General features: G+C 38.2%; 1 pseudogene; it reads left to right on the top strand.

Annotated features, from left to right (window-relative positions):
- Positions 1-5,566: 5,566 nt before the first annotated feature.
- LOC127081354 (receptor-like protein kinase HERK 1) lies at positions 5,567-6,905 on the top strand (annotated as a pseudogene).
- Positions 6,906-22,839: the final 15,934 nt, after the last annotated feature.

Below are 22,839 nucleotides of genomic sequence, written 5' to 3'. Positions count from 1 at the left end.
TTGGCAGATGCTCTTGTCAGAGTATGACATCCAGTACGTAACCCAAAAAGAAATTAAGGGAAGTGTTTTAGCAGAGTATCTTGCTTATCAACCAGTTGAAGACTATCAACCGTTGAAGTTTGATTTCCCCGATGAGGATATCATGGTGATAAAGGATTGTGAAATCCCAGGCCCAAATGAAGGACCAGAACCAGGATCTCGATGGAAGCTCACGTTCGATGGTTCCTCCAATTACAGTGGTCATGGTGTGGGAGTTGTTTTGATGAATCCAAATGGTGTCTTTACCCCTTTCATAGCAAGGTTGTGCTTTGATTGTACGAATAATGTCGCAGAGTATGAAGCTTGTATCCTTGGTCTTGAAGCCGCAATTGATCTCCGAATCAAGATCCTTGAGGTGTATTGAGACTCAGCCTTAGTGATCTATCAGGTCAAAGGTGAATGGGAAACTCGTGATGCGAAATTGATCTCGTATCGTGCTCATGTTGTAAAGATGATAGAATACTTTGATGATATCACTTTCCATCACATCTCGAGAGTAGAAAATCAAATGGCTGACGCTCTGGCAACATTAGCATCAATGTACCAAGTCAGATTCCGTAATGAAGCTCCACTTATTGGAATCGAGTGAAGAGATGAGCCTGCATACTGTCAATCGATTGAAGAAGAAACTGATGGTAAACCTTGGTTCCATGATATCAAGCGATATCTTCTAAGTCAAGAGTATCCAGAAGATGCTACCGTATTGGATAAGAAAACTCTAAGGAGGTTATCATCCAAATTCTTTTTGAGCAATGATGTGCTTTACAAGAGAAACCATGACATGGTTCTGCTTAGATGCGTGGATAGACACGAAGCAGACCTGTTGATCAAGGAGATTCATGAGGGATCCTTTGGGACCCATGCCAAAGGACATGCCATGGCCAAGAAAATTTTGAGAGCTGGTTATTACTGGTTGACCATGGAGTCTGATTGTTTCAGCTATGCTAGGAAATGCCATAAATGTCAGATTTATGCTGACAAAGTGCATGTACCGCCAACACTGCTGAATGTTTTGACATCGCCTTAGCCCTTCTCAATGTGGGGCATCGACATGATTGGTGCTATAGAGCCTAAGGCTTCCAATCGTCGTCGATTCATCCTGGTTGCCATTGATTACTTTACTAAATGGGTGGAGGCTGCTTCCTACACCAATGTGACGAGACATGTGGTTGCTCGCTTTATCAAGAAGGAGATTATCTGCCTCTATGGAATCCCTAGCAATATCATTACAGACAACGGTTCAAACCTGAATAACAAGACAATGACAGAATTATGTGAGAGTTTCAAGATTGACCATCATAATTCTTCTCCATATCGTCTAAAGATGAATGGTGTTGTTGAAGCTGCCAACAAAAATATCAAGAAGATCCTGCAAAAGATGGTGAAAACTTATAAGGATTGGCACGAGATGCTACCCTTTGCTTTGCATGGATACCGGACCTCAGTCTGCACTTCAACAGGGGAAACCCCATTCTCCTTAGTGTATGGGATGGAAGCAGTTCTCCCAGTCGAAGTAGAGATACCTTCAATGAGAATATTGATAGAGGCCAAGCTAGATGAAGCTGAATGGATTTAGAACAATTATGATAAACTCAACCTCATTGATGAGAAGCGTATGACCGCTCTGTGCCATGGACAATTGTACCAGCAACGAATCAAGAAAGCGTTTGACAAAAAGGTCCATCCTAGAGAGTTCAAGGAAGAAGATCTCGTGCTCAAGAAGATCTTGCCAGTACACAAGGATTCACGTGGGAAGTGGACTCCCAACTATGAAGGCCCATACGTTGTAAAAAGAGCATACTCTGGAGGTGCTCTATTTCTCACAACTATGGATGGAGAAGAGCTCATTCACCCTGTGAACTCTGATGCAGTCAAAAGATACGATGCCCAATAAAACCCGATGGACTGAAACTCCGAAAGGGCGGTCCAGGAAAAAGTTAGGGATAATTAAAAAAATGGTAGCTCGCTAAGTTGAAAACCTGAAAGGGAGACTTAGACACACACAAAAAAGAGCGTCCCGGTGGATGGAAAACCCGAAAGGGCGATCCAGGCAAAAATTAGGGACAAGGGGCATAGACTGCATCAGTTGTCACTAATCGAGACATGAAGAGCTAAAGGTGGAAGATCAATCTAACTACTCCCTTCAAAAGCGAGGTTTTGTGGAGTCATTGTTATTAGGGATAGTAGTAGTCATTGTGATTCAATATAAACCTTTCCCTATTTCCATTTTCAAATGTGTAACATTCCATGGAGATACACCATTTGTGTGCTACCATTCTTGAATAAATACAAGTTTGCCTATCAAATTCTATCATTTGCTGTTTTTCTCTGATTTTCTTTGTTATGCAAAATGCCATTTATTTGTTAATAATGAAATTTTGAACTCAAAAAGATTTTTTCAACATATTGAGAAACACAATTTTGCTTTGACATGTGGAAATATTAAAAGGAAACCTTTCGTCTTTCCCCACAAGTTTCAAGTCGCAAGACCTTTCCTGGAGTAATCTACATATATCTCCAGAGAGCATAAATTTATCATTCTCTGAAAGGATTACTGGCCCAGTTGTAACTGTTCAGCTTGATAGATCCTCCTTTGGTGTATTTACTCACTCATTTGGTTGAGTTGTTGGTGTTGAGGATTCAGTACCTCCATATAGCTTTCCCTAATTTCTAGTCTGTATATTGTCAGCATTTGCATATCGTGATCATTCATATATCATGCACATAAGCAAAATCCAAATCATGCATATCCCGAAGTGCTTCGCGCTCATTTGCATAATCTCAGGTCTCGTTGTTGATTGTATCCCTTGACCTCTAACACCGGTTGTTACTGGCATCGTTTGTTAAGACTGGTTGTCACCAACATCTTTTGAAATCTAGTTATAACTGGTATCTCTTTAAAGCCTGGTTATCACCAGCATCTTGTCTCAAATCCAGTCATAATCGGTACCTCGAGCACAGTTGTAACTAGCGCTTTGATAAAATCCATTTGTCAATGGTATGATAAATCTAGTTGTAACCAGCATTGTCTGCAAGTCCAATTATTATTGGCATTATCTGTTAAGTCCAGTTGTAACTGGCGCTCAAATGTTAAAATCCAATTGTAATTGGTGGCTCTGTAAAATTTGGTTGTCACCGGCATCTTATTTTAAATCCAATTGTAATTGGTATCCCCAATCAGAGTTGTAACTGGCAGTGTCTTAAAATCCATTTGTAAATGGTATGATAAGTCTGGTTATCACCATTCTTGTTTGCAAGTCCAATTTTTATTGGCATTGTCTGTTAAATCCAGTTGTAACTGGCGCACATTTTGAAATCCAGTTGTAACTGGTATCATTTTAGAGTCTGGTTGTCACCAGCATCTATCAAATCCAGTTGTAACTGGTATCCTTTTAAAGTCTGGTCGTCACCAGCATCTGTCAAATCCAGTTGTAACTGGTATCCTTTTAAAGTCTGGTTGTCACCAGCATATGTCAAATCCAGTTGTAACTGGTATCATTTTAAAGTCTGGTTATCACCAGCATCTGTCAAATCCAGTTGTAATTGGTATCATTTTAAAGTCTGTTTGTCACCAACACTTATGAAATCCAGTTGTAACTGGTATCATTTTAAAGTCTGGTTGTCACCAGCATTTGTGAAATCTAGTTGTAACTGGTATCCTTTTAAAGTCTGGTTGTCACCAGCATTTGTGAAATCCAATTGTAACTGGTATCATTTTAAAGTCTGGTTGTCACCAGCATTTGTGAAATCCAGTTGTAACTGGTATCCTTTTAAAGTCTGGTTGTCACCAACATTTGTGAAATCCAGTTGTAACTGGTATCCTTTTAAAGTCTGGTGGTCACCAGCATTTGTGAAATCCAGTTGTAACTGGTATCCTTTTAAAGTCTGGTTGTCACCAGCAACTGTCAATTCCAGTTGTAACTGGTATCCTTTTAAGGCCTGGTTGTCACCAACATCTGCAAATCCATTTGTAAATGGTATCTTTAAGTCTGGTTGTCACCAACACCCTTGAAGTCCAGTTCTAACCGACACCAATCCGTTAGAGGTTATTTGTGATATATGTTTATGGTTAAGTCCAATTGTTGTTGGCACCTACAAAGAGTTTTCTATCCTGTTGGCCCTAGCACTTCCTAGAAAGTTGTCATTTTGACTTTTTCATTGACAGTAATTTCTAGAATTTTTGATCGGACGATTTTCTTGTGAGAAATCTCCGGAGTTGTCAGGAATGTTCAAGTTGTCATCAGGGCATGTATAAACCTGTTTGATATACTCTTTTTGAATTTCCCTAATGTTTTTAGGTCATGTTTGAACCCGCTGTCAGAACTTTTTTGATATTCCCCAGCATTGTCAGGTCATCTATGAACCTGTTGTTGAGCTTTTATTCCAGTATTACCAGGTCATGTCTGAACCTGTTTTGAAGAATCTTTCTCTATGATTATTCCAGTGTTGCCAGGTCATGTATGAACCTGTTGTAGGATTTTTCCTTAAAAATATTTGGGTTATTAGTAAGTCATGTGTGCACTTACCGTCGAAACCTCTTGTACTCCAATTGTCGTTTGTCAACTTTCACTTTGAGTACTCCCTAGTGTGTGTCTGACTCTCCAGCAAGATTGTTATCCCCAGCGAGTTAGTTTTACATTATTTGTCTATTTCTTTGTAGGCCATCAGCATTCCCCACAGATTGGTCTGTCTAGTAGCATCTCCTGTTAAGGATTCATCATATCGCTAATAGATAAATTCAGAAATAAAGTCTTTCACCCATGCATATCATATTATAGCATTTTTATTTTTCAGGATCAAAATCTGGGTCTCCATGGTATTTAACCATCCTCCACTACGATCCGATGAAGAGGTGCCGCTTCATATTCCTCTGGTGGAGGATGTTTAAATAGAGGCAACTATCATACCCTGATTTTGGCCCTAAAAATTTTTCCCATCGATCATTCCTTTACATTTCTCCTCATGACCATTTCATCTGGTCATGAAGCTATCCACTATTTTGTTTTGACCCATCACCACCTGCTATTCCACAAACCTTTGGGCCTCGCCATTTGTCTTAAGATAGAGTGATTATTTTCCCTTGGTCAAGCAGGATATGGAACCCTTTATCATGTGATAAAATCAGTTATTGCTTTGGTGTTGATAACCGGTCAAGCTGCATTGAAGAGTTTACACCCAGAAGCATGTGATGGATCGAGTTGTGTAAAAGGAGGTGTGGCAATGTATTTTACACATCTTTGGGTTTATTTGCTTTGGGTAAGAATGGAGTAAGAGGCTCCATGACTGCATTTGGGAGATGATCAATTTTATGAAAAGGAATCTAATGGAGTAAAATCATTTGCGACTTTTGTTCAATTGGCTTTCACTTAGTTCAACTGTAGTTTCAGTGTTGGTGTTACCGGCGTTTTTGGTTCGGCATGCAAAAGCTTGGCATTGGGGATTCCTCATCGTAACTTTGTTTTCTTCCATTGGTTTTGTTGCATGTGCTCTTGGTAAAGCGTTTTACCATATCGAAATGCCCAACAGAAAACCCATTATGATGGATTGGAGACAAGTTGGTTTGATTATCTGTGCTTTGAATCTATTGCCTTTGGTGTGTTTTTGTGCAACTTTTATCCCATCTGATAATTACCTTATAGATTGTGGATCAACTTCAACTACTTCAGTGGGTAACCGCAATTTCACTTCAGATACTTTATCTAAGAAGTTACTTACAACTCAGCAAGAAATTCTTGCTACTACTTCTGCAAATTCAGTTTCTCCTAGAGATGACGAATCACCATTTTATAAAACTGCAAGAGTTTTCACTGGATCTTCAAAGTAGACTTTTCCAATTAACCAACAGAAGAATCCTTTTAGGAAGGAATATTCTATCACTGTTACCACAAATACCCTTGAGATTCCCTTTCGTCCTTTGGATAGTTCGGTTGCATTTGTGAATGCAATTGAGGTTGTTTCTGCCCCTGATGATCTCATTGTTGATGATGCTTTTAACTTGAATCCATTGACGTCGTATTTGGGTTTGGGGGCTCAGGCTTTAGAGACTGTTTGGAGGGTTAACATGGGTAGTCCAGTTGTTACATCTGGAGAGGACCCTCTTCAGAGAACTTGGGTTTTCAGATCAAAAGTTTTTTCTAAGATCGAACCTTACCAATGATGTTTCGAATATTCTTGGTGTTAAGTATGATGATGGAGGAGCAACACAAAACACTGATGCGCCTAGTGTTTATGGTACTTCCGTGAAGATGAAAACGAACACGTCCACCGGTGATACTAATCTTAATTTCAATGAGACATGGCAATTTGATGTGGAGCCTGGATTTCAATACCTTGTTCGAGCTCACTTTTGTGATATAGTCAGTAAAGCTCTCAATTTACTTTATTTCAATGTTTATATTGACTCAATGGCAGCTGCTAAGGATCTTGATCTTAGTTCTAAAGGTAATAATGTTTTGGGTGTTCCATATTCTATGGATTTGATTGCGCCACTAGCTGACAGCAATAAACTAAATGTAAGTATTGGCGCTTCCACTTCGAATAAGGACAACCCCAATGCTATTTTGAATGGGCTGGAGATCATGAAAATGAACAATTCTATTGGCAGTCTCAGTGCAAATGCGGCGTCTGGTGCTGGTGGTGATACCTCTGGTTCGAGTTCTAGTCATGTTGGCCTGATAGCTGGTGTGAGTGTTGAGGTAGTGAGTGCAATGGTCTTGGCTGGAGTTTGCTGCATACTGTGTAGAAAAAGAAGGAGTTTGGCACAACAAAGGCACTCAAAGACATGGATTCCTTTGTCTGTCAATGATACACATTTCATATATATGGCATTTCATAACGAAACCGAAAAGATTGATATTGATCTTTGATATTTTAATTAAAATCCTTTATTACACTACAAACATACACATAAGAACATAAGCATATTACATCATGAGCAAATCCTAAATCACTACCTAGAATTACAACGTGTTCATCGGATTTTGAGTCAAAATTGAAATGAATTAGGAGTTCTCTAGCCAAGATCTGCTGGTTCGTGCCCATGAATTATGGGGTTTGCTTCCTAGCTTCTATCGTCATGCAACTGATACTCACCAAAGTTTTCCTCGTCTATGTGATGCCCAGTATACTTTTCTTAAAAAAGGACGTCTCCATGCATGAAAATGTTTCAACAGCATTACAGATGCTTGTGAAGGAGATACATGTTGCACCAAACCACACAACAGTCAAGACCCAAGATGCAAGCAGGCCATTATTGAATCAGAGCAAGGGACTAGGAAGCTCACCATTTGGTTATGCCGTGAGATTCCCCAAACCAATTTGCAAGTGAGCATTGCAACCGGCACCGTTTCTGCAGCAATTCTTGCCTCCAAATGAATCATACCAAAGCCATGTGAAAACCATGCCAAATCATCATATAATTTCCAAGCAGAACCCTGCAACAAGCTCCATTAGAATCAAAATCATGAAACCGTACAAAATCGCATAAGTAATAACAAAACAATGTCAAACTTCTGCACAATCTTACACCAGAAGCACAACATGACATCCAAAATGCTATGAACAACCAGGTTGCAGTAGCTGCTCATCAAGTTGGTCCCGATTCAAGAAATTGACTTGATAAGTTGCTTGGGAATCAAGAAATTGACACAGTGGGGCCTGTTCATCAAGATGCACCACTCGATCCAGAAATATTGAGGCAGGAGGAGGCAGTTACGAAATCACAGGCTGCTTTCAGGAGTTATTTGGCTCAGAGAGCATTTAGAGCCTTAAAGGCATAACAAGGTTACAAGCAGTTATTTGTGGGCTTTTGGTTAGAATACAAGTTGTTGTTACATTATGTTGTATGTATGGAATTGTCAAATTACAAGGACCTGTTCGTGGACAAAGAGTTAGATAGTCTGATGTTGGTTTTAAAATTCATGAGAAGTGCAACCCATTAAGACTTCAAGATGACAAACCTGTCAAGTCAGTTGCTATATCTGATAAAATTCTGAAGCTGTCAGCAAATAATTTCATCCGAAACCTTATTGCTTCTTCTACTACAATGATGGCCCTGCGTTTGCAATATGTCTGTGGAAATATAAACTCAGTCTTAAGTTGGTTGGAGCGTTGGTCAGCATCTCGTTTTTGGAGGCCAATTCCCCAACCCAAGAAAATCTGGGATACTAAGTTTCGGAAAAAAAATGCAAGGTAATATTGCAACTGGAGGTGCTCATACAAGCAAGTCAAAACAAACCCACAAGAAGCTTTCTACTGCGAATTTTGACCAAGCCCCAACACAAGCTAATCCTGAATTTGAAGAAACAAAACGAAATGTAAGGAAATTTCCAAACCAACCCTTACACTCACAAACTCGACGTGTCCTCCTACAAACATCAAACAACACAATTACATTCCAATAACTCCAAGAAAACACATATTATATTCAAGTGAATTCACAGCAGTGAATAACCGTTTACCGACGGTAAAAGTCCACAAGCAACAAAAGGGAATCGAAGCATTTTCAAAAGAAGGTACAAGGTACAAGTTACCTTTTTTCAGAATAAACATCAAAGTGGGGTAGACAACTGGCAACACCGCAAGCACTTCCAAGTCCGATACCCCTTTGATCTCAGCGGCCAATTCAAAAAACCTAGCAATGTGACTATAAAAGGAGCCACCACTGTTCAAGGAGAGGGAGGAAGAACCCTAAGAGAGACGCAATGAAATCGATCAGGGTGATTCTTGAGAGCCCAAGCAAAGTAGTAAAAGCGTTGATTACAAAGGAGAAACAGATAGGGAATCACATACCTATTTACTCGCTTCCGAGGCATCCCGGCGGTAGATTTCTCCCTTTTTGTCGTTTCACTTTCAGATTCATAAACATGTGGATAGTTCCTCTTTTTTTTGCTTTGTTTATTTCGCTGCAAGACGATCGTCTTTGTTTCGTTTGATATCGGAAGTTAACTTCGGTGATTAGGGTTCAGGATTTGGTGAGTGTCCTTTGCATTTGTCTTTACTTTTTCTTTTAAGACTGAGGTTCGGTTCGTGTGAGGAGAAGTAGATTTTTGATGGAGAGGTACATTGTGTGAGTGTTTTAAGCTGAGAGGAGAGAGGTTGAGGCGAAGGGGATTGTAAGACCCCAATTTTGGCCCTAAGATCCCTCATGGCCCATATCATATCATATCATGGCCTCAAGGATCATTGCATGCCCTAGTTTCCCTCCTAGTGGGTGGTTTGCCTTGTGAGTTTGGTTTTTTGATCACCAAGCATGTCTTGCATTTGTATATCTTTGCTTTTCATATGTTTATCATTCAAAAAGTACAAAAATATTGTCAGTCTAACCTTGTTGCTTGCAGTTGAAGCAATCATCAGCAATTAGGTCAAAGTCAGTCATTAGTCAGCCAAAGCAGTGGATGGTGGCCATTCTTGCAGAATTTGGGCACCATGATCAATAATCAAGAGTTCATATGACTTGTGACATCATTTGAAGTCAAGTTCTCAAGGAATTAGGGTTTGGAATTCATCAGAAGTGGTTCAATCATGCAAAACCCTAGAAAAGTCAACAGAAAGTCAAACTTGGTCAACTGTGGATTTAATCAATGATTTGATGGATGGAATTGATTTGAAGGAGCTCATTCATGCTTATATAAGCCTCATATATCATGTCAAACCTCATCATGGAAGAGTTCGAAGTAAAATCAGAAATTTCCCAAAATAGAAAGTGGACCTGTAATTTCAACTGCCAAAAATGGAAACTTCTTGATCTTAAACTTACATCATGATACAAGCTTCAAATGAATTTTTGCCCAACATGGAAGTTGAATATCTTGTTCTCCCATTTTCAAAAAGTCCAAGAACTCTCAAATCCCATGTATGGTTGTCAAGATATGATCAATTCAATTTCAAAAATTTGTGAACTTCAAAGGGCCATATCTCATGATTCCTTTGGCCAAATTTGATGGGGTTTTTTCCCACAAACTCCATTTAACTCCCTCTTTCCAAAAATGCATTCATCATGTGCTAAAACCTTGCCAATCAAAATGGCATTTTTGAGGTTGACTTTATTCATTTCAAGTAGGTGCAAATATTGACTTTGTGAATTAAGTGTTTTTAGGCATTTTGGCCATTTGGGACTTGGTTGGTATGATGTTTAAGACTTGTTTTGAGGCCCATTTCGTGCAGACCTCACACCCTCCACTTCCACATGTGCAAAATTAGCAAAATGCAAATTGTCTTCATTTGAATAAACCTTGCTTAGCATGTCATTAACCAATGCTAACAGACCATATATAAGTTATTTTCTGTCACTTGCCAACCCTAGAGACTTAGCAGCAGCCCTAGCAACACAGAAAATTCTCACTTCTCTCACACTTCCATTTTCATACCTTTGAAAATTCTGCTCAAAACTCAAAAACCCTCGAGCCACTCTTACTTCCTCCATTACCTGGCCAATCTTTGAGAGCTCTTTGAACCATCAATCACCAGCTGGAAGTCCATTTTCGTGCTCTGTTTTCCCTCAAGCTTCAGCCATGGCAGGTGTTGTTTCAAGAGGAATTTGAGTTGTTCAAGCTAAAGGCTTCAAGTATACACCAACATCAACCAAGATCTTCCTCTGTTTCAGCTTACATCACCCAAATAACCACTACAACTCAACTGTTCTTCAAAACTAGTAAGATTTCGACTCCTTCATTTTTCTAAATCATGATATGAAATGTATAGATCTCGTTGCCATGGTTACAATAAGCTTTAAAACACATGAAATGGTTGAGTATGCTGTAAGATATTTTGATTTGAAATCTGATGTGCGAATGTATTTGTCTTCGATTCATTGATGATTAGCTTGTTTTAATGATTATGCTTGCTGGATATATGATGCTGGATGTTTGTTGTTTCGATTGCCATGATTACTTGCTGTTTCTGGGCATGTTTGGTTTGCCATGATTCTTGGAGAAGATGATGAATACTGCTGTTTTAAAACCCTATGGATTTGCCAGAAGTTTACATGAATCGTGTCTGGGATTATTGTTTGTTTGATGTGCATGAACAGTGTTGTCTCATTACCATGATGTTTGTATAAAGCTGTTTGATTTTCGATTAATGATGAACATGAGGATGATGCCCTGTTGTTCATGAACTCTAAAGCCTGCCCAGGAAATTCATGTGAAATTGTGTTTGGTTGTTGCTGAATGATGTCGCCTGAACACCAATGCCATGCTATTGTGTGATTCTGCTTGAAATTTGTTTTATGATGATGAACTTGCATGAAGTTACCCTGCTGTTCCAAAACCCTAAGTCTCCAAAACCCTAGTGGCCATTCCCAGAAAACATGAAGGCGATTGGCTGTTGTTGTTGGTTTTCTGTGTATGTTACTGTTTCATTGAAAACTGGCCAATCACAACATTTTATTTTGTGAGCCTAAAGCTGTGCGTTTTGATTAATGAGATGCATAATCACGAAAATGCCACTGGTCAACCTTGGTTGACTCTCCATGCCATGTTCTTTGTTCATGTTTGCTACAATTTGTTACCCATCTTCCAAAAATCATTTCTCACTCAATTTAACTCCAAAAAACATGCAATTTTTTCCATCATGTTCATGAGAATGTCTACTATTTTTTCATGATTTTTAATTCTTTTTTGGTTGGCTGGATTTTAAATGGTATTAGGTTTCTTGTCATGTATGCTTATTTGATACCTTTTGCCAATCCTTTTGTGAAATGATCATGTTGCATCCATTTGAGTTGAATTTGTTTGTGGTTATTCTACACTCATTCATGCTCATTTTGATGTAAAGTTTGTGCATTTATCATATGTGATGTGTGAGATATGAATTTTTGAAGTAGGGTGTGACAATTTGTGTCGCACCAATGTTATGCCATTTCATGATTTTTGTTGACATGCTTCCTGGCTTCCAAATAATGTGAAATTTTGCATGAACCCTCTCTTATGTGTCTAGTTGATGTGTGATTTTTCCTGGATTTAATTGTGCCATTTCCTATTTGTTTGTGATTTTTCTTCTCTGCCTAGTCAATTGTTGACTTTGTGTGATACATCTTGCCAAATCATTTGGGAAATTCTCATACCTTATTGTATGATCATGAAATTTCACATGTGCATACTAGACATCTTGAGCTTTGCATTGGTGTTAATCCCATCCATTTCTCATCTGTTTTCATTTTGTTATGATTTCTTGAAGATGACACATGTTTTGTTGACTTCTTGGTGCATACTTGAAAATGTGTTGACTTCCTGATTTTAATTGACCATCTTCCCATGATCCAATTGAGCTGAAATTTCATATGCATGCTATGTTATGGATTGTGATTGAGTATGAATTATTTCATAATTTTTGGGATTGATTATGTTTGCTTTTGAGCTTGGTCTTGCTGTTGACCTTTTGTATGCTTCCTTTTGCCATGTTTTGACTTCTTTGGTCTATGAAATGATAATGATGCATGATATGAGTTTGAATCCAATTGTGCTTGCTTCTTAAATGATTGAACTTGACTTTGTTTGACCATTTGTTTGCTGTTTTGACTTTTCCTTTTATTTTTGACCCTAGGCTTGCCCTAGTGGTCTTTTTGGACTTATGTTGAGTTCATTGTTTCAGGTTAAGCATCAATGTTTCAAAGAAACCATACAAATTTGGTTGAGTTTGATTATATATCATGTGCTAACCTTTGTTTTGTAGGTGTGACTCATGTGACTTGAGTCTTGTGCTTTGCACATTGGTCCCTCTGATTTAACTGTTTGATTCTATTTCCTTTTGATTTAAACTGTTGGACTGTTTACTGATTAGTTAGACTATTTCAGGTACCCTTTTAGTTGCTTAAGTTCTTTGAACTTGCTTGCTTTGCTATTTAGCAATTTGCTTTTGAGGTATAATTACTTCTTCTTCATGTAGTCTGGAGACCCGGTCTGTTATTTGACCGGGCAAACTGTCTGAAGTCCTCCTTAAGAGGCAATGCTTGTGTGTGTTTAAAATTGTCCCAAGCAGGAAAAGTCCTTCAAGTAAGGCAATTTGTAGATCAAAGGGATAAGCAACCTATCCCCTACTATTCAGTGAGTCCTCTCCTTGCTCCCATTACATGGTTGTAGCATTGAGATAAAAACCCAAGATCAATCGAGTCAATAATATGTGGAGAGAGTTCCTACTTTCTGAACTCCCACACTTTCTGATAATGCTCTCCCTGATCAGGGATAAGAGCAATGAGGCACACCCCTCATCTCCTTTCATCTGCTTCACCTTAGCCTCTCAATGGCAAGGTTAAGAGCAACTTTTTACCCTATTCCAGTTGGCCTCAGTGCCTAACCCTCTTGTGTGAGCCTCCTTGTTTGGCTATAGAGTGTGTTGTTTGATTCTCATTGATTGATTGATTGCTTCATATGCACATGTTTGCTTGTATGCTCCATGCATTCATCATCATCATTAATTGCTCATTAATGCACAATCATCTCATTCGTCTTTGTGATATTGTCATTGTTGTTTGCCCATTGAGGACAATTGTAAGACCATTCATTGGCCATTGCTCCTATGATATGGAAGTGAGTATAAGACCATCACCTTGGCCACTCATCTTATCTTTGCTTGATGCTTTGTATGTGAGGATACAACTGTAAGTCCCTGCAAGTTGGCATTTGTATTCCTAGGACCATACTGTGGAAGTTAGAGTAAGCCCAGACAGATTGGCATCTGACATCCATGTTTTGCTTTTCTTTGTTTATGTGAGGATACAACTGTAAGTCCCTGCAAGTTGGCATTTGTATTCCTAGGATCATACTGTGTATGTTAGAGTAAGCCCAGACAGATTGGCATCTGACATCCATGTTTTGTTCTTCTTGTATGTGAGGATCCATTGTAAGTCCCTGTAATGTGGCATTGGATTTCCTATGAGCATCTGTGGAGTTAACCTAAGTCCAGATAGATTGGCAGTTGACTACCATGTTTCATCTTTGTTTTCTTTTGAGGAGATTAGTGTAAGACCATTGAGTGGCTTCTGATATCCCGTTTTGTTTTAGGAGATTGGTGTAAATCCATCTATTGGTATCCGGTATCCGCTTTTTTTATTTCTTTTGTTTGAGGAGATTAGTGTAAGACCATTGAGTGGCTTCTGACATCCATTTTGTTTTAGGAGATTGGTATAAGCCCAGTGATTGGCATCCGACATCCGCTTTTCATTTCTCCCTTGTTTGTTTGTTATTATCCATTGCTCATTCCAAAGGACACACTTGAATCATTTCCTATATGATCTCAAGAGGTGAACCTTCTAAGAAGTTTTACAATCCCATCCTCATCCATTCATCATTCATTATGTCCTAGACTTTTTCACACTTTACTTTTCAAACTTGACATAAGTGTTGTGCAAACTTCTTCATGTTTTTCAAACTAAAAACCTGGACTCAAGTCCTTGACTTTTTTCAAACTCATTTCATAATACTTCTTTGAATTAATCTTAATCATACTTTGACCATTTTCATAATCACAATCAATTAACTTCACCCATTCACTTGTTTTGGCTTTGTCCATTGTTAATCTTTTCATGCATTAGCCATAGGTTTCAATTATCTTTGTGGTTGATGTAAATCTTGCCTATCCTTAGTGAGTTGACAGTAAGACTTCCGTACTGAAAACAGGGCTAACCCCTCTAGTACGTCGAAGCTATCCTCGCATGGTGGATGTTGTTTTTGGTCGAGTGTTCTCCCATTGATAATGAAAAGCCTCAGTGCTTGTGTTTAAAACTGAATCCACCAACTTTTGGAAATCTTTTAGCCGAACTACGGCGTTTTGATCCTTACCTTTGATGGAAGGTACGTAGGCAGCGGGTTCATCCGTTCAAACCCAATAACACAAAAATAACTAACTTGTATATTCTTTTCTCATCATCCCAATCATGTTTGCACAACATTTATGTCATAACAAATAACAATTTATAGAACAAGTGTGAAAAGGGCTCCCTAGGAGTACCTAGGACGTAGTGGGTGCCTAACTCCTTCCCATTGCGTAATTTACCCCTTACCCAGACTCTCTGATCTTTTTATTAGTTTTCTAAGTGTAAAACTTCTTAGGCTTTTGTTCGCTTTTTAGCCAGTCCTTTGGATAAATAAAAGTGCGGTGGCGACTCGAAATTTCAATGTATCTCTTGCTTATGATTTAATCGATAGATCATATAGCGACGAATACACCGCTACAGGGATACCTCGTGTTCATCTTCATTTTGCATTAAGTGAGTTAAGGCCAGAGAAAAGCAGCGCCTTTACCACTGCCCGAGGCCGTCTACCACCTCGTTTTCTCCCTCTGCATTAATGGTTTTTCGGTCCCCATGTGACCGTTAGCTGTGGCTTTCCCTTTTCCCCACGTTCTCCTGTGGATCCGGTTTAGGGTTTGGTTGACCTGCCTGGATTCTGCCCTAATGGGCCTCATGGGTCTTCAGGTCCCACCCGTTTGTGAAGCTTCCCTTTTGTTTATGTTGGCCTATTTGTTTTGCTTTCTTTTCTTCTTTTTTTGAAAAAAATCCAAATTTTGTTTGATTTAGCTGGAGTCCTGTTTGCCAATTAAGTTTTTATTATTATTATTATTAATAACTCACATTTAATTATATAGTCTTACTATTTAATTAACATGTTTCTATTATTTTTTCATTTTTATTTTTTTAATATAACTTAGGCAATTATTCTTTCTTTGGGATTTATGTGAATTATTATACTTGTGCTTGTTACTTCATTTGTACAAATTATTTATTTTACGTGTGAGGTATGTTACAATCATGATAAATCATTTCAATTTCATTGATAAAAAGAAAAACCATTCAAAAAATAATAAATATATCACTTAATTCTCGATTCGACGTCGAGTCCTCATTACCACACCCTTGTAAGTCGATCGCTTTTAAGAAATTACCACCAATCTCACATAGCTTACTCTTGGGATTCCTTACAATGAGACCATTCCCTTGCACCTACACTCATGCATTGTTTATTTGTTGATTGGGCCCGATCTAATTATTTCAATATCTTGAATCCCCATTCGACAAAATGTACCCCCACTCCCATAGGATATAATAATTTTACTGCTTTATTTCTTTATTTGCTTGATTGTTTAGCTAGTTACTAACACAAGAATAAAATCAACTTATTTTCAAAAATATCAAAAATAATGACTCGATCCAACGTCGAGTAGTTTTTCAATAAACAAATCCATCCATTTCTATTTATTCCCTTTCTTTCAAACCTACATTCAAATCTTTCTCAATCACTCATCAAATGCTTGATCCAACGTCAAGCCATTTTCATAATAAAAACTCAAAAAACTTAATTCATATTTAAGACCTTTTCAAAAAATATGGAAATAGAACATGGTGGATACCACACACTCCTGAGACTAGGGTTCGAGATGGATGTCTCGCCTATCTTAGCTCTCGCCATCATCCAAATCTATCTATTCTGTTTCTCTCAAACATGCATTCTAATTTATTTTAAATGTCCATTAATGCTTGATCCAACGTCAAGCCATTTTCATAATAAAACTCAAAATACTTGATTCCTATTTAACACTTTTCAACAAGGATGGAAATGGAACATGGTGGATACCATGCACTCCTGGGATTAAGATTCGAGGTGGATGCCTCACCTATCTTAGCTCTCTCCATCATTTAAAATTGTCAATACGGTTTCTTCAAACCCTTTCTCAATCAAATTCAAAACACTTAATCCTTATTAAACACTTTTGCAAGTAAGATGGAAATGGAACGTGGTGGATACCACGCACTCCTGAGACTAGGATTCAAGATGGATATCTCGCCCATCCAAGTTCTCGTTATTACTCAAAACATATCAAACCAATCAATTTCTATTCTCGCCGCCGTGCGATTGACTCTTAAACCTTTTCTCAAACGAAAGTTACTTTGTTTGAAAACAATGCAAGGCAATGTTTCTCCACCTGTTTTGGGTAGTCCAACAATGTTTTCGTCGATTTGACACAAAGTAGCTTTCGCTAAAATCGACCAACAAACAAACATTTTTCTACCCAGAATTACGTAAGCCTTGATTTCTCTATCTGAGATACATAGGAGCAGGATTTGTAAATCTTGTCAGGCCCACTAATAAAAAACTTAGGTTTAGTCCTTCGTCGAAAATCCAAAAACATTCTCCTCTCTTCTATTATTTCTTTCCCACCTAATAACTTGAAGCCTAACATTTCAAACTAACATTAATGCGTACAACTAACCTAACGGTTCCTGTTGAGTACAACGAATGTGAGGGGTGCTAATACCTTCCCCTTGCATAATCGACTCCCGAACCCTGATTTGGTTGCGATGACCAATATCATTGTCGTTCTTTCTTTGGTTTTATCGATATTTCCCTTTTCCTTTTTAGGAATAAATAAAGTTTGGTGGCGACTTTGTTCAGTCCATTATTGCGAGTGTGTGATTGCGCTTTGGTAGGTCGTTCTCTCATTTCTTTTCCGAGGTACGACAAGGAGGAACAAACATGATCGGCTAGATGCCGGCATGGAAGCAAAGGTAGGCGCAAAACCCTCGGGCACAAAGTTGGGCGGCATTCCCCACGGGAATCCGGCAGGTATGGAAAGAGAAAACTGAGTGGCAGGCACGGTTGAAGAAACAACCTCTGAAATGACAGTCCTCTGAGGAGGAGGAGGAGTTACAGGCGTTGAAGAAGATTGACTCTGAGCAGCTAAAATTGACACCATCATGGCAGTCAGGCGGGCAATCTCGTCCTTCACTTATTTGTTCTCTTGCTCTAAGTGTTCCATGATTCTTAGTTGATTGGCGCGGGTATTGTATCGATGAGTCAGCTTGGCTGAACCATAGAAGAATAACCAATGAGACATCTGGCGGAAGAAAAAAAACCTGCTATGCAAATGATGCATGAAATGTAATGCTTTGATTATATTTAATTTAAAGGAACCTACTATTTTATTTGCAAATATATAATAATAATAATTTCACCAATTTGATTGACCATAAAAACCTCTTTTATTTATAATTGGAAGGATTACACTGAGTACAATTTCAGAAACCAAAATACAAAAATACAAGAGAAAAGGAAACTAGTCATCCTAAGGATCCCCTAACAACAGTACCAGACGATATGGCTGCAGGCGCGTACTTCCTTCGGATGCGTCGAATCTCAGACTCAAAAGAAGTCTTCATCTGAGCCTTCTCGAGGACAAGCTGGTCAACAATCTTCTTCCAAGCACCGGAAGGTTGAGGCATACTAGAGGAAGATGAAACATGTGGCTCTCTCTATCTCTTCACTGACCGATCTTCAAGAAGCTCAATAAATGCATCTTTGTCCTTAGACTCAAGCTGTAACTCCTCATGCTTTTTGCTCAAAGCATGGAACCGCTCTTCCCATATATCCTTCTCTTGCTTCATCTTGGCGAGTGCGTCTTCCAACTCCTCTACATCTTGGTTAGGGAGAGTTGATGGCTCAACCACAACCATAGACATAGGTATCTCACAAGCATAAGGCATCTTCAATTCCAAAGCTCTCTTCTTCACCCAAAGAGTGTAAGCTTCCAAAGCTACACAGTTGCATGGACCAAGCTCGGATCTTCCTTTCCTATGCACATTATGCCAAGCATGTACCATCTTCTGCTTCAAAAGTTGGGGATATATACCCTCTTGATAGAAAAGACCTTCTAACTGAGTGTTATTAGGTTTGTCTCTCAAGGGGAACCCAATTTGACGACGAGCCAAAGCAGGGTCATAGTTGATTCCCCCTTGTATACCAATGAGAGGCACATTAGAGAATTCACCACAACTATCAAAAATATCCAAGCTGCTCAACGAAAAATCATACCAAACTATATCATCATTAGTGAGAGACATAAGTCTCTGTGACCACCTTAGACATTATTTGTTCTCCATAAAAGCAGGTGTCTGAGGGAAGTGTAAAATAAACCACTTGTACAGAAGGGAACACAACACACAATAGTTCCACCACCTTTAGAATTCCTCAAATGCAAAGAGAAGTACATATCACCCAACAAAGTAGGCACAGGATTCCCAATCAAGAAAATTCTAATGGTGTTAACATCAACAAAACGTCAATGTTAGGGAACAAAGCCAACCCATAGATGAACAACACAAATATAGCTTCAAAAGCGTCCACACTACCGGCTTGAGCAAAGGTAGTAGCTTCCTTGACGAGGAACTCAGAATTCAACCCAAACATTCCTCCTTTCTTCACCCAATGAGCCTCAATCTCAGACTTCTTCATATGAAGAGCTTCAGCTATGATATGAGATCTAGGAATCTCTTCCAATCCACTAAAAGGCACTTTGTTAGAAATAGGTATTCCCAAGAGATGGGCATACTCCTCCAATGTAGGCACAAGCTGATAATTAGGAAAAGTGAAGCAACGGTAGAGAGGATCATAAAACTTAACCAACACATTCAAAAGTCCTTCCACTACATCAACAGATAATACAGACAGAAGCTTCACATGACGTTGTTTGAAGTCCAAGTGATCTAATACAAAAGATGATAGCTTCCTTAACTCTTTCAAATTTGGACATCTGAAACTGTACTTCTTAGTGTTCCTTCGTCCATAATTCATGGTCTGAAAAATATTTGCAAATAAAACCTCAGTTCCTTGAAACGATTTTTGGGTGTGATGAAAGTTATGATACGCATGAATGCAACAATCACAAATAAGGGATCACACACAAGGCAAACAAAGGTCAAGGGATGAATCAAATCATTATCAAGATTAATCATCCATTTTGGTGGATTATGGTTTTCACCTTATCAACACCCAAGCTCCATTAATATTGACAAGACTTGATTGAATCAACCAAGAATCAAGGGTTTGTTGTGAGTCACGAGAGTGGAGTCAGGTTAAGAACCATCCCAAAGGAGTGTACTAAGGATAAAACCTGTAGATCATGTTCTAAAAAGTTCCCAGAGTCTTAACTCCATCTATCGGATATGACAGGTTAGGATGACTGACTCATCAACCCATAATATTCTCAAGAGAAACTCGTCTGAGTGTAGTATCGCGTAAAAATTGTTATCAAGTATACACTTGAACAGTCTCCGCACTACGTCCTAAATAGGCCAAGAGGGGTTAAATGTTCTACGGTCCTCGACTTCTCGGACCCCAAATCAGGCAAAGTAATGCCTACCCATAAATAACTTGTGTGACATCAATAACTCCAAAAGGGTCTCCATTTAGTAGATGTTTCTCAAGCCAACTTGTTAAGGACTACTCCACACAAGTCGAATATGACTATACCATCCTCCTATCTTAATTGCACTCAAGTTCGGGTTAGAACTTATCTCACCACTCAGAGATCACCAAGCACAACAAGCAGATTATATCATACAAACAAATATACATACATCAAATATACAATTATATACACACAAAAAAGTAGGCTAAACCCACTGAGGACTACTCCCCAGCAGAGTCGCCACCTAATTTCTGTAGCGGTAAATTCATGACCATCAAGCTATGGATAAACTTAACGTCAGTAAAACCAGAGTCACCACCATGCTTTTATTATTTCCAAGGGAAAAGGGAAAAGTACGAACAAAACCCAAAGATAAGAAGTTTTCAAATCAAAACTAATAAAATGCCAAAGATTACAAGTAAGGGGGTTGGTTACACAGAGGGAAGATGTTAGCACCCAAAGTGTCCTAGGTACTCCTAGGGAGCCCTTTTTTTGTGTGTACATGTGTTTTGGTATAAAATGATGTTTACAATAAATAGAGTGTGGGGATGAGAAAAGAATTCATTAATTATATTTTTGTATTTGACAAGACCTTCGAACTTGTGCCTACGTACCAACATAAAATGAGGGATCAAAACCTCATAGTTTGTGGTATCAATTTCAAAGTGAGTGAGTTGCTTTTAACAAAAATTTAAGTTTCAAAGAGGCACAAAAGGCCTAAAAAGGTTTGAATGAGTGTTAGTTCTTTTTGTCTTTTAAAATTTTAAGTCAAGTATAGTTAAATTCATTTACAAGACACATCCAAGCTAGCAACTTCATGATCTTCTTCATAATCTCCCATGCACCAGATGACATACTCCTTGAATGGCTCAGAGATAGGCACTAGACACAGGTTTAAAGTAACATCTTCACCAAGATCATGTAGCAGATGAACTCAAAAAGGGGTCTCAATACTTGTACCAGATGAAAGTTTTCTTCACAAGCACTTGGTTTCAGAAAAGTTAACATTGTCCAAGTCCTTTTGCATAGGGAATGTTGCCTAACTCTAAGTCCAATGTCTCAGATCAAAACCAACAGTCCACACAAACATTTTTTAGGTTTTTTGTTGTTATTATGTACATTAAGGTCAAAAGACCACAAACACAAACACAATACACAAACAAGTATATACAATCACAATATAATCACAAGATATGGCTCAAGTGAGCAAAGTGAAAATGGCATTAAAGTAAACAAGTTAAATGGTATGAATAATGGCAAATGAATAAAGACTTGAATTTAAAGTTCATAAGGTAAATGACTTGAAATTAAAAGTTAGTCAAATGTTAGTTGATTAGAAGTTAGTATTGCTTTTTCTTTTTGTTGTTTAAGTCATTCTTTGGAGAATACTCAACCCACTATTCATAAGCATGGATCCTTGAACCAAGACATCTTCCAAAGGAAGGAAAAAATGCCAAGTTTCCACACAATACCATGAAAGGGGGGAGACTTACAATCTCACTTACTAGAATGCCATGTTTTTGGGTCAAAATTTAGCGTTATGTTAAGCAATCGTAATTGGACTTATGTAGAAGTCACAACTATTTGAGGCCGAACAATAGAAATTTTAGTGTTAATGAATGGTAGAGATATGGTATTATGAACCATACTCCTAAACATACCACACTTAAAATAAAATGGCAAAAGAATGGACCTAATCTCATCCATACTTATGTTAATTTTGCAATCAACTAGCCTTAGGATATAGAGATATCATAGGTCAAAGAAATGTATGGGGATAGAATGGGATTGAGATCAAGAGGGAGGGGAAATGAAATCAATACAATTTGGTCAAAGGAGGACTTTTATCAAATTCAAATGATTCATCCATTTTGGGAGATGAAATGTCCATTTCATCAATCCCCTAAGTCCAATGATTTTAACTCAACAAAGTTAAATCAACCTTAACCAAGGCCCGACAACAATAGTCAAACTCAACAAGTTAACACAAATAGCTCAATACAATTTATTTGCAATTAAACAATAAAAAACAATTAAAAATGCATTAAATTAAATTATGGTTGGTCAAAATCCTAAATCCTCATCAAAACACCAAATATATGGCCATGAGATTTATCATAGGTCAAACAAGGTGAAAGGACCATGGAGAAAAAATTTCAATATTTTTGGAAGCTTAAAAGTATTTTTAAACAATTAAAAATATGCATAAAAATAATTAAATCATAAAAAATATTAATATTGATCCAAAAAATGATTTTAATTCTGAAAATGAAAGAGGAATTTATTTGAAAATTTTTGGTGAAAGTCCCATATTTTTTGGATCAATATTAAAAGTAATAGGAATTAATGAAAATAAAGCAATTAAACTAAAAATCAGAAAATGCAAAAATACGTGGACCACTTGATCTCCCTCATTAATTGAGGTGGCACATCAAGCGGCTCCCAGTGCCCGTTCCATGTGTTCTCTAGTCAACAGCGTCGCGCATGTGGTAATCAAAACCAACGCCTAAAATTAAAACAAAATGAATTGATCCTATGGTCTGAGACATGCCAACGCACCGCCGGAGCTGGAGCTCCGGTCTTCTTCTCCGGTGGACCTCACTGGAATGGTCCACCCTCAAC

Source organism: Lathyrus oleraceus, chromosome 5, assembly GCF_024323335.1.
Source record: "Lathyrus oleraceus cultivar Zhongwan6 chromosome 5, CAAS_Psat_ZW6_1.0, whole genome shotgun sequence".
Classification (NCBI taxonomy): domain Eukaryota; kingdom Viridiplantae; phylum Streptophyta; class Magnoliopsida; order Fabales; family Fabaceae; genus Lathyrus; species Lathyrus oleraceus.
Note: the sequence above shows the minus strand (reverse complement) of the source record. Positions and strands in the feature narration are given on the sequence as shown.